This window comes from Sarcophilus harrisii, chromosome 3 (genome assembly GCF_902635505.1).
Source record: "Sarcophilus harrisii chromosome 3, mSarHar1.11, whole genome shotgun sequence".
Lineage (NCBI taxonomy): Eukaryota > Metazoa > Chordata > Mammalia > Dasyuromorphia > Dasyuridae > Sarcophilus > Sarcophilus harrisii.
In genome coordinates, this window is record NC_045428.1 from 177,799,290 (window position 1) to 177,810,981 (window position 11,692).

Sequence of the window (11,692 nt, forward strand, 5' to 3'; positions counted from 1 at the left end):
TCTAAAGTTTCTTTCTTTCTTTCTTTCTTTCTTTCTTTCTTTCTTTCTTTCTTTCTTTCTTTCTTTCTTTCTTTCTTTCTTTCTTTCTTTCTTTCTTTCTTTCTTTTTTTATATATCTTCTTATTGACAGAACCCATGCCAGGGTAATTTTTTTTACATTATCCCTTGCACTCACTTCTGTTCCGATTTTTCCCTCCCCCCTTTACCCCCCCCCCCCAGATGGCAAGCAGTCCTATATATGTTGAATATGTCCTAGTATATCCTAGATACAATGTATGTGTGAAGAACCAAACAGTTTTCTTGTTGCACAGGGAGAATTGGATTCAGAAGGTAAAAATAACCTGGGAAGAAAAACAAAAAATGCAAACAGTTTACATTCATTTCTCAGTGTTTTTTCTTTGGGTGTAGCTGCTTCTGTCCATCATTGATCAATTGAAACTGAATTAGGTCTCTTTGTCAAAGAAATCCATTTTCATCAGATTACATCTTCATACAGTATCGTTGTTGACATATATAATGATCTCCTGGTTCTGCTCATTTCACTTAGCATGAGTTCATGTAAGTCTTTCCAAGCATCTCTGTATTCATCCTGCTGATCATTTCTTACAGAACAATAATATTCCATAACATTCATATACCACAATTTACCCAACCATTCTCCAATTGATGGGCATCCATTCATTTTCCAGTTTCTAGCCACTACAAACAGGGCTGCCACAAACATTTTGGCACATACAGGTCCCTTTCCCTTCTTTAGTATCGTCTTGGGATATAAGCCCAGTAGTAGCACTGCTGGGTCAAAGGGTATGCACAGTTTAATAACTTTGTGGGCATAATTCCAGATTGCTCTCCAGAATGGTGGATTCGTTCACAACTCCACCAACAATGTATCAGTGTCAGTTTGGGAAAATTTTAGAGTAGAAACTCCCTTCAGTGCAAATCAATAATTTCCATCTTTGCAGTTGCTTTGGAGTTTCTTGAAAGCACTGAGAGATTGTGATTTGTTAACAGTTACTCAGCTAATACAAGTTGGGAAAAATTTGAATTCAGTTGTTACTGGCTTCAAGGTCAGGTCTTTATACTCTATGCCAAATTTTTCTTTCCTGAGATTTAAGCACATCCCCTCAAGTTAATGTTAAGAGCTTGGCCAATTTAAGACTCTGACATTATTGTCATTATTAATTTTAATCTTGGATGTGATAATAGTTATAGTAAATATGGGAAGTCACTTCCTCTTTCCCGAGCCAGATGACCACTAAAGTTACTTCTAGCCTTAAAAACATGGAAACATGAAAAAGTATAAAGAAAACTGCCTTTCAATATGGAAATATATTTTAAAGGATTTAACCTATATTGGACTGCTTGCTGTTTTGGGGAAGCAGGAAAGGGAGAGAAAGGGAGGAATTTGGAACACAAAAGTTTTACAGAAATAAGAGTTAAAGGCTATCTTTACCTGTATTTGGAAAAATACTTTAAAAAAGAAAATACTAGATGCTATGAGGAAAGAGATTCAAGGCTATTAAAGAAGCATAGAAGGAAAAAAAAATTCATGCTTAAGAGAAATTTCATGAGTTTCCCTACAAAGGAGAGAAAAGGACAACCAGCAATCAGAAGCTGTGAGTTACCCTTTTACTATGTGTTCTCCAAACTTCCAGAAAGTCCTAGAATGACAGCAGATGTTTTGTATTTATTTTAGCTTTTTGTGCAATTATGTTCACTTGTAAGGAAACATTCTCTGCTTGTAAAGCTTTTGCCTAACTTCAGAGGAAGGCAAGATCCACAACTCCCATTGATTTACATTGAGGCTGAGGAATCATTGGGCCCTATGAGTCTGATACTAGATATCCAAAGGCAGGCTTTCAAAACAATTTAGGAAAGAGTTTAGAAAGATTCCTATATGATGCGCTGAAACAAAAGAATGTCTTCATCACTTTCAAACATTCATTCATAAAGCAATTTGTGCTGTAATCCCCATGCTTAAATACTGATTGCTTAGGATTCAGTTCTCTTACATTGACTGTAGTCATTCTAAAAAAAGCTAAGATATTCAAATTTGATGATTCAAAATTTTTTCCACAAGAGGACAGAAACAAATAGAAAGACTAAGGATTCTTTCCAAGAGTATTTTCCAGACAGAATAAGGTAAAAATAATTGAATTTAAGATAGCATTTACAATGGACTGAGAAAAACCTCCTGATGTTTTAGAATAGTATTAGGTGCAAGAATGGTAGGATACCTGTATCCTATATCAACTGGAGATAGTGAAACAAGAAATACCTATCATTGCTACAAGGAGAACTCTTAAAAGAAAAATCATTGGGAAAGGGGAAAGATTACATTTCATCAAGACTTGTTGGATTCAATATAGACTATAGAATGTCTAGTCTTTGGGTTCTGTGAAAAATTTCCCCCTCGATTGGTTGGAAGGATTTTCTTTTGAAAAACAGTTAATGAAAAAGTTTTTGAACAAGAAAATCAGTTCAGGCTTTAAAGATATGATTCAAAGAGAATTACGGTAAGCATTTAGGAAGTCAATGACTTTTCTGAATGACAACAGATACCTAGTTTTCTGTGTAGTTGTTACACTTCTAAAAAAAAATATTCTCCCATTCTAAACCTTTTGCTTAGCTTTACAACTAGGCAAAATCCTCAATTTCCATCAATTTATATAACTTCCTTGAATGAGAACAGATCCTTTCTGCTTCAAATATGTTTCTTATAAATAATATAGTGTAGAATTCCAGTTTTTAATCTACTCTGCTATCCAGTTCCATTTTATGGGAGAGTTCATCCCATTCACATTGACAGTTAAAATTGCTAACTTAAAACATTCAAAATTCTTTCCTCAAAAGGACTGAAATAAATAGAAAAATGTTAAGAAAAAACATATTCTTTTATTTATTTATTTATTTATTTTATTTAATAGCCTTTTATTTACAGGATATATACATGGGTAACTTTACAGCATTAACAATTGCCAAACCTCTTGTTCCAATTTTTCACCTCTTACCCCCCCCCACCCCCTCCCCTAGATGGCAGGATGACCAGTAGATGTTAAATATATTAAAATATAAATTAGATACACAATAAGTATACATGACCAAAACGTTATTTTGCTGTACAAAAAGAATCAGACTTTGAAATATTGTACAATTAGCTTGTGAAGGAAATCAAAAATGCAGGTGTGCATAAATATAGGGATTGGGAATTCAATGTAATGGTTTTTAGTCATCTCCCAGAGTTCTTTTCTGGGCATAGCTAGTTCAGTTCATTACTGCTCCATTAGAAATGATTTGGTTGATCTCGTTGCTGAGGATGGCCTGGTCCATCAGAACTGGTCATCATATAGTATTGTTGTTGAAGTATATAACGATTTCCTGGTCCTGCTCATTTCACTCAGCATCAGTTCGTGTAAGTCTCTCCAGGCCTTTCTGAAATCATCCTGTTGGATTGCTCTATCAACTTAGTAGAACTAAGACTTATATTTTGCCAACTTTGATGTTATTCATCATAATGGATCCTTAGTCTAAATTTTTGAATTTGGGTGTCATTGTTTAGGAATGTGGGAAGAAAGTATTATAACTTTATTTACATTTTTTTAATTTAACAAAAGAAATTAAGCTTTATTAGCACAAATACACAAAGAAATGCACAGACGACACACACACACACACACACACACACACTCATACACACACACACTCACTAAGTTGTCATTGACACCTACTTAGGACCTGAAATGTATATCAGTCAAATGTCATGGGCAATATTTGGGATGTCTAAAGGCAAGAATGGAACTGACATTTTTATTATAAATATTGCCTTCACTGTCATTTTGTAATATCAAGGTTAATAATTCAGTTGTCTTTACATGATTTTCAGTGTTATAACACTTTCCTACTTATAAAGTCTATTCTTTATCCACATTTTTATTTAACTAGAACTATGAAATAGAACATTGATAGAGCAATCCAACTGTTGACTGTTGGATTTTGTTAGTGATATATAAGAATGCTGATGACTCTGATTGGTATAGCGCTAAATAAATAGATTAGTTTAGGTAATATTGTCATCTTTATTATATTTGCTCGCCCTATCCAAGAGCATTTAATATTTTTCCAATTGGTTAGATAAGACTTAATTTGTGTGAAAAGTGGTCTGTAATTTTGCTCATAAAGTTTCTGATTTTCCCTTGGCAGATAGATTCCTAAATATTTTATATTATCAGTAGTTACTTTAAATGGAATTTCTCTTTGTAACTCTGACTGTTGGATTTTGTTAGTGATATATAAGAATGCTGATGACTTATGTGGGTTTATTTTATAACCAGCAACTTTGCTAAAGTTGTGGATTATTTCTAATAACTTTTAGCAGAATCTCTGGGGTTCTCTAAATATACCATCATGTTGTCGGCAAAGAGTGATAATTTGGTTTCCTCATTGCCTAATCTTATTCCTTTAATCTCTTTCTCAGCTCTTATTGCTATAGCTAGCGTTTCTAATACAATATTAAATAGTAACGGTGATAGTGGGCAACCTTGTTTCACTCCAGATCTTATTGGGAATGGTTGCAGTTTGTCTCCATTACATATGATGCTTACTGATGGTTTTAAATAGATGCTACTGATTATTTTAAGGAAAAGTCCATTTATTCCTATACTCTCAAGTGTTTTTTAATAGGAATGGATGTTGGATTTTATCAAATGCTTTTTCTGCATCTATTGAGATGATCATATAGTTTTTGTTAATTTGGTTATTAACATGGCCAATTATATTGATAGTTTTCCTAATATTGAACCAGCCCTGCATTCCTGGTATAAATCCTACTTGATCATAGTGTATTATCTTGGAGATGATTTTCTGTGGTCTTTTTGCTAATATCTTATTTAAGATTTTAGCATCAATATTCATTAGGGAGATTGGTCTATAATTTTCTTTCTCTGTTTTCAGCCTACCTGGTTTAGGTATCAGTACCATGTCTGTGTCATAGAAGGAATTTGGTAGGACTCCTTCATTCCCTATTTTATCAAATAATTTATATAGCATTGGGGCCAATTGTTCTTTAAATGTTTGGTAAAATTCACATGTAAATCCATCTGGTCCTGGGGATTTTTTCTTAGGGAGTTGTTTAATTGCCTGTTCTATTTCTTTTTCTGAAATGGGACTTTTCTGTATTTTATTTTCATTATTTCTGTGTTTCCCAAGGCTTGAGCCTTGGCCAGTTAGAAACATATTTACTTAACCAGAGCTGATGACATTTATTGGTATTTGACATTTATTGATATTTAGTCTATTAGCTGGACCACTGTCTGCTTGATTAAGTCTGAAGGCCTGACTTTCTGTTTCCTAGAAATCAGGAGATTTCAGGGAAACAGAAACCTTCCGTTCCAATCTCTCCAAATAGCAACAACCAATTAGATGCCTCCCCCTCCCCTTCTCAATGTTCTCTTACTTGTGATGTAATTTTTTGTATAAAAGCTATGTATCTTTACTACTTCTTTAGCCCTCCTACTGTGAGCTTTCTCTTTCTTATCTTGCAATGGGATGGCTCATCCTCCAGAGGTTTTCAATACACAACTTTTCTGCCTTCTACTGAGTGATCTCTGAGTAGTCATTTTGGCTAAGGGTCTTCCTCATCCCTTACAGGGGGAAATAAAGAGTTTTGCAAGAGAATTAGGAAAAGAGTCAACATCTTACAAAAAAAAAACAAAAATTTAATGAAGATAACTCTTTATTGACCAAGTTTTTTTTTTTTTTAACCCATTAAAGAAAATAACTCCTTTAAAAGTAGAATTGGCTAAATGGAAAAGAAGGTACAAATAATTCCTTGAGCAATTGGGCAATTACTCTATGAGAGATCAAGAATCAGTTCAACAAAACCAAAAGAACAAAAAAATAGAATAAAATGTAAAATACCTCATTGAAAAAACAACTGGCCTGAAAAATAGAAAAAAAAAAGAGATAACTGAAGCATTATTGGAGTATCTGAAAGACATGATCAAAAAAATGATCTTGTACAACATCTTTTAAGAAAATAAGGGAGATTTCTGGAAAGATGGCAGAGTAAGTTGATAAATTTCAAACTCTCCTGATTTCCCCCATAAATAGAAAAAATTTACTCCTCAGAGCAGTAGAAGAATGGGGAAAATCAAGAAGGCTTGGAGTAGAACAGGGGTCTTCTTGATACAACCTGAGATCTGGAGAAAGACTGGAGAAGATCTGAAGAAAGATCCAGGGCCAGGATTAACTTATGTGAAGTGCAAATACCTCCAGGCTAGCTCTCCAGAAACAACAAGTGGGGAATCCTGGGGCTAGCTGATGTGTCTGGAGCCTCAGCAGGAACCACAGAAACTTTTACCTCCTTAACTTTTTGTGAAATCTGGATCTAAGTCAGGGAAGACTAAGGGAACCTTGGCTGATTAGGAACCCCTGGCCCAACTGTGCTGCAGGATGTGGTTAGAGGAGAAAGAACCAGCATATTCATGAGTGCAGAGACAGTGGGGCAGAAACAGTACTAGTTGAGGGCTTTTACTGGAGGGTGAAGCTCTTGGTTTGGAGTTTCTGGTCAGAGTAAAGGACTGAAGTGAAGCCAGAGACATCATGCCCCCATCATTTCTATCCTGAAATACTTATACTAATACCTTTCTTTTTAATGGAATTACTTGATTACAAACAATAATGAGAAATATTTAGACTTTTTTCCTAATTTATTTTTTTATGTTATATATATGCAGAAATATGTTAAGTCATATATATACATATATATATACATACAATTATTGTGCCACACAAGAAAAATCAGATTAAAGTAAGAAGAAGAAGAAGAAGAAGAAGAAGAAGAAGAAGAAGAAGAAGAAGAAGGAGAAGAACAAGAAGAATAAAATGCAAGCAAGCAACAATGAAAAGACTGAAAATGCTATGTTGTGAACCACATTTAGTTCCCAGAGTCCTCTCTCTGGGTATAGATAGCTCTCTTCATCACTGAACAACTGGAACTGGTTTGAATCATCTCACTGTTGAAGAGAGCCAAGTCTATCAGAATTTATCATCACATAATCTTGGTGTTGCCGTATATAATGATCTCCTAGTTCTGCTCATTTCACTTAGCATCAGTTTTTTTTAAGTCTCTCCAGGCCTCTCTGAAATCAACCTGCTGCCCACAAACATTTTTGCACATGGGGTCCCTTTCCCTCCTTTAACATCTTTTTGGGAATATAAACCCAGTAGAAATACTGCTAGGTCAAAGGGTATGCACAGTTTGATAACTTTTTGAGCATAGTTCCAAACTGTTCTCCAAAATGGTTGGTTCTATTCACAGTTCCACCAGCAATCTATCAGTATTCCAGTTTTCCCACATCCCCTCCAACATTTGTCATTATCATCTTAGCTAATCTGAGAATTATGTAATGATATCTCAGAGTTGTCTTAATTTGCAACTTCTCTGATCAATAGTTTTTTCACATCAGTTGAAACATAATATATTCTGCTCTGGCCTTTAATATTATAGTGTGTGTGTCTCTCTGCTTCAATGTGTTTCTTGTAAACAAAATAGTTTAGCATTCTGCTTTTTAATCTACATTGCTGTCTGTTTCTATTTTATGGGAGAGTTCATCCCATTCACATTCACAATTATGATTCCTAAAAATGTAATTTTTTCTATCCTATTCTTCTCTTGTTTATACTTCTCATTCTTTCTCCTCCCCTTTCTTACCTTGTCCCTTCTCACCAGTGTTTTGAAGGAGGTGTTGATTGAAGGAAGCTACGCCCAGAGAAAGAACTCTGGGAGATGACTAAAAACCATTTTATTGAATTCCCAATCCCTATATCTATGCCCACCTGCATTTTTGTTTTCCTTCACAAGCTAATTGTACAATATTTCAAAGTCTGATTCTTTTTGTACAGCAAAATAACGTTTTGGTCATGTATACTTATTGTGTATCTAATTTATATTTTAATGTATTTAACATCTACTGGTCATCCTGCCACCTAGGGGAGGGGTGGTGGGGGGTAAGAGGTGAAAAATTGGAACAAGAGGTTTGGCAATTGTTAATGCTGTAAAGTTACCCATGCATATAACCTGTAAATAAAAGGCTATTAATTCTCCAATTGAAAAATGGTCAAAGGATATGAACAGACAATTCTCAGATGAAGAAATTGAAACTATTTCTAGTCATATGAAAAGATGCTCCAAGTCATTATTAATCAGAGAAATGCAAATTAAGACAACTCTAAGATACCACTACACACCTGTCAGATTGGCTAAGATGACAGGAAAAAATAATGATGATTGTTGGAGGGGATGTGGGAAAACTGGGACATTGATTCATTGTTGGTGGAGTTGTGAACGAATCCAACCATTTTGGAGAGTAGTTTGGAACTATGCTCAAAAAGTTATCAAACTGTGCATACCCTTTGATCCAGCAGTGTTACTACTGGGATTATATCCCAAAGAGATTATAAAGAAGGAAAGGGACCTGTATGTGCACGAATGTTTGTGGCAGCCCTTTTGTAGTGGCTAGAAACTGGAAACTGAATGGATGTCCATCAGTTGGAGAATGGCTGAATAAATTGTGGTATATGAAAATTATGGAATATTACTGTTCTGTAAGAAATGACCAACAGGATGATTTCAGAAAGGCCTGGAGAGACTTACACGAACTGATGCTGAGTGAAATGAGCAGGACCAGGAGATCATTATATACTTCAACAACAATACTAGATGATGACCAGTTCTGATGGATCAGGCCATCCTCAGCAACGAGATCAACCAAATCATTTCTAATGGAGCAGTAATGAACTGAACTAGCTATACCAGAAAAAGAACTCTGGAGATGACTAAAACCATTACATTGAATTCCCAATCCTATATTTATGCACACCTGCATCTTTGATTTCCTTCACAAGCTAATTGTACAATAATTCAGAGTCTGATTCTTTTGTACAGCAAAATAATGTTTTGGTCATGTATACTTATTGTGTATCTAAGTTATATTTTAATATATTTAACATCTACTGGTCATCCTGCCATTTAGGGGAGGGGGTGGGGGGGTAAGAGGTGAAAAATTGGAACAAGAGGTTTGACAATTGTTAATGCTGTAAAGTTACCCACGTATATATCCTGTAAATAAAAGGCTATTAAATAAAAAAAAATAAAAAAATAAAAGGCTATTAAATTAAAAAAAAAAAAAAAAGAATGTGAACCCTGGAGTTTGTAGCTAATGGATTTTTGTGACAGAGTACTCCAAATGGATGCTTCAATCAATTCTTATCCATAGAGTAAATAGTCCATTCTGTGCAGTTTTCTACAAAGAAATGTTCTCTCTATGGTAAAAGGTGCTGTTTCCTTATGCAGAATGACAAAGGTTCCCTATTAATATATGTTCTTCTGTATCTTGCTATTCTATGAAGGCAAAACAGAGATCTCCAAGGAGAAGACATTTCCTTAGGATTTAATCTATCTGCAAAGAAATCCACAACCCATAGTCTTTCTACACTAAATTTCTCAGTCTTCTTTTAGTCTCAAAATTACCTTACTTAGAACCATATTATCCAGGTTCCTTTTTTATTTTTTAAATTAAAGCCTTTTATTTTTCAAACATATGCATAGATGATTCTGCAACATTAGCCCTTGCAAAGTCTTGTATTCTAGTTTTCCCCTCTCCTTGCACTCCCCTCCTCAAGAGGGCAAGGAGTCCAATATGTTAAACATGATAGAAATATATGTTAAATCCAATATATGCATATGTATTTATACAATTATCTTGCTGTACAAGAAAAATCAAATCAAACCAGAAAAGAAAATGCTGAAGAAAGTAAAATGCAAGCAAACAACAGAAAGAGTGAAAATGCTATGATATGAACTACACTCAGTTCTCACAGTCCTTTCCCAGAGAAAGGGAATCTACACCCAGAGTGTAGATGGCTCTTTAATCACAAGATCATGGGAAATGATCTGAATCATGTCATTGTTGAAGAGAGTCATATACATCAGAACTGATCATCATATGATATTGCTGTTGCCATGTACACAGATTTCCTGGTTCTGCTCATTTAACTTAGCATCAGTTCATGCAAGTTGCTCCATGTTTCACTGAAATCATCCTGCTTAACATTTCTTACAGAGCAATAATATTCCATAGCATTCATATATCATAACTTATTCAACTATTCTCCAACTGATGGGCATCTACTCAGTTTCCAGTTTCTTGCCACTACAGGCCACCGCAAACATTTCTGCATATGTGGGTTCCTTTCCCTCTTTTAAGATCTATTTGGGATATAAACCCAGTGGAAACACTGATGGGTCAAAGGGTATATGCAGTTTGATGACTCTTTGGGCAAAGTTCTGAATTGCTCTCCAGAATGGTTGGATCTGTTCACAATTCCACCTAAATAATGTATCAGTGTCCCAGTTTTCCCACATCCCTTCCAACATTTTTCAGCATTGACCCTTGCAAAACCTTCTGTTTCAACTTTTCCCCTCTTTCCCCCATCCCCTCCTCTAGATGGTAGGTAGATCAATGCATGTTAAATATGTTAAAGTATATGTTAAATACAATATATGTATACATATCCATACAGTTATTTGGCTGCACAAGAAAAATCGGACTTAGAAATAAGGTAAAAATAACCTGAGAAGGAAATAAAAAATGCAAGCAGACAAAAACAGAGGGAGAGGAAATGTTATGTTGTGGTTCACACTCATTTCCCAGAGTCCTTTTGCTGGGTGTAGCTGGTTCTCTTATTGAACAAATGGAACTGATTTGGTTCATCTCATTGTTGAAGACAGCCATGATCAGAATTGATCATCACATAGTATTGTTGTTGAAGTATATAATGATCTCCTGGTCCTGCTCATTTCACTCCGCATCAGTTCATTAAGTCTCTCCAGGCTTTTCTGAAATCATTCTGCTGGTCATTTCTTACAGAACAATAATATTCCATAACATTCATATACCACAACTTACTCAACCATTCTCCAATTTATGAGCATCCATTCAATTTCCAGTTTCTAGCCACTACAAAAGGGTCTGCCACAAACATGTTTGTACATACAGGTCCCTTTCCCTTCTTTAAGATCTCTTTGGGATATAAATCCAGTTGTAATACTGCTGGATTAAAGGGTACGCACAGTTTGATAACTTTTTGAGCATAGTTTCAGACCGCTCTCCAGAATGGGTGGATGCATTTACAATTCCACTACTAATGTAGCAGTGTCCCAGTTTTCCCTTTTCCTATCATCCTAGCCAATCTGAGAGGTGTATAGTGGTATCTCAGAGTAGTCTTAAATTTTCATTTCTCTGATTGATAATGATTTGCAGCATCTTTTCATATGGCCAGAAATAATTCCATTTCTTCATCTAAAAATTGTCTGTTCATATCCTTTGCATTTATCAATTGGGGAATGACTACTAATTATATTTAGAAAAATACTTGTAGACACTATTTCAGGTTTGAAAGTCCTCACAAAATTGTTTGACTTGCAAATTTACCTCATCATAATAAATGGTGAGTATTTGTTAAATATTTACATGGTCTTGATGCTATATGCCAATTTAGTTTAAAAAGTGATTTTGTCAGAGAAATATCTCTTGCTTAGTTGATTATTATAAACCAACTACATAAATGGAAAGAGAAAAATGGATGGAGCCCAGGAAAATGACAAACTGATTTTTTTTCATTTTTAATAGTG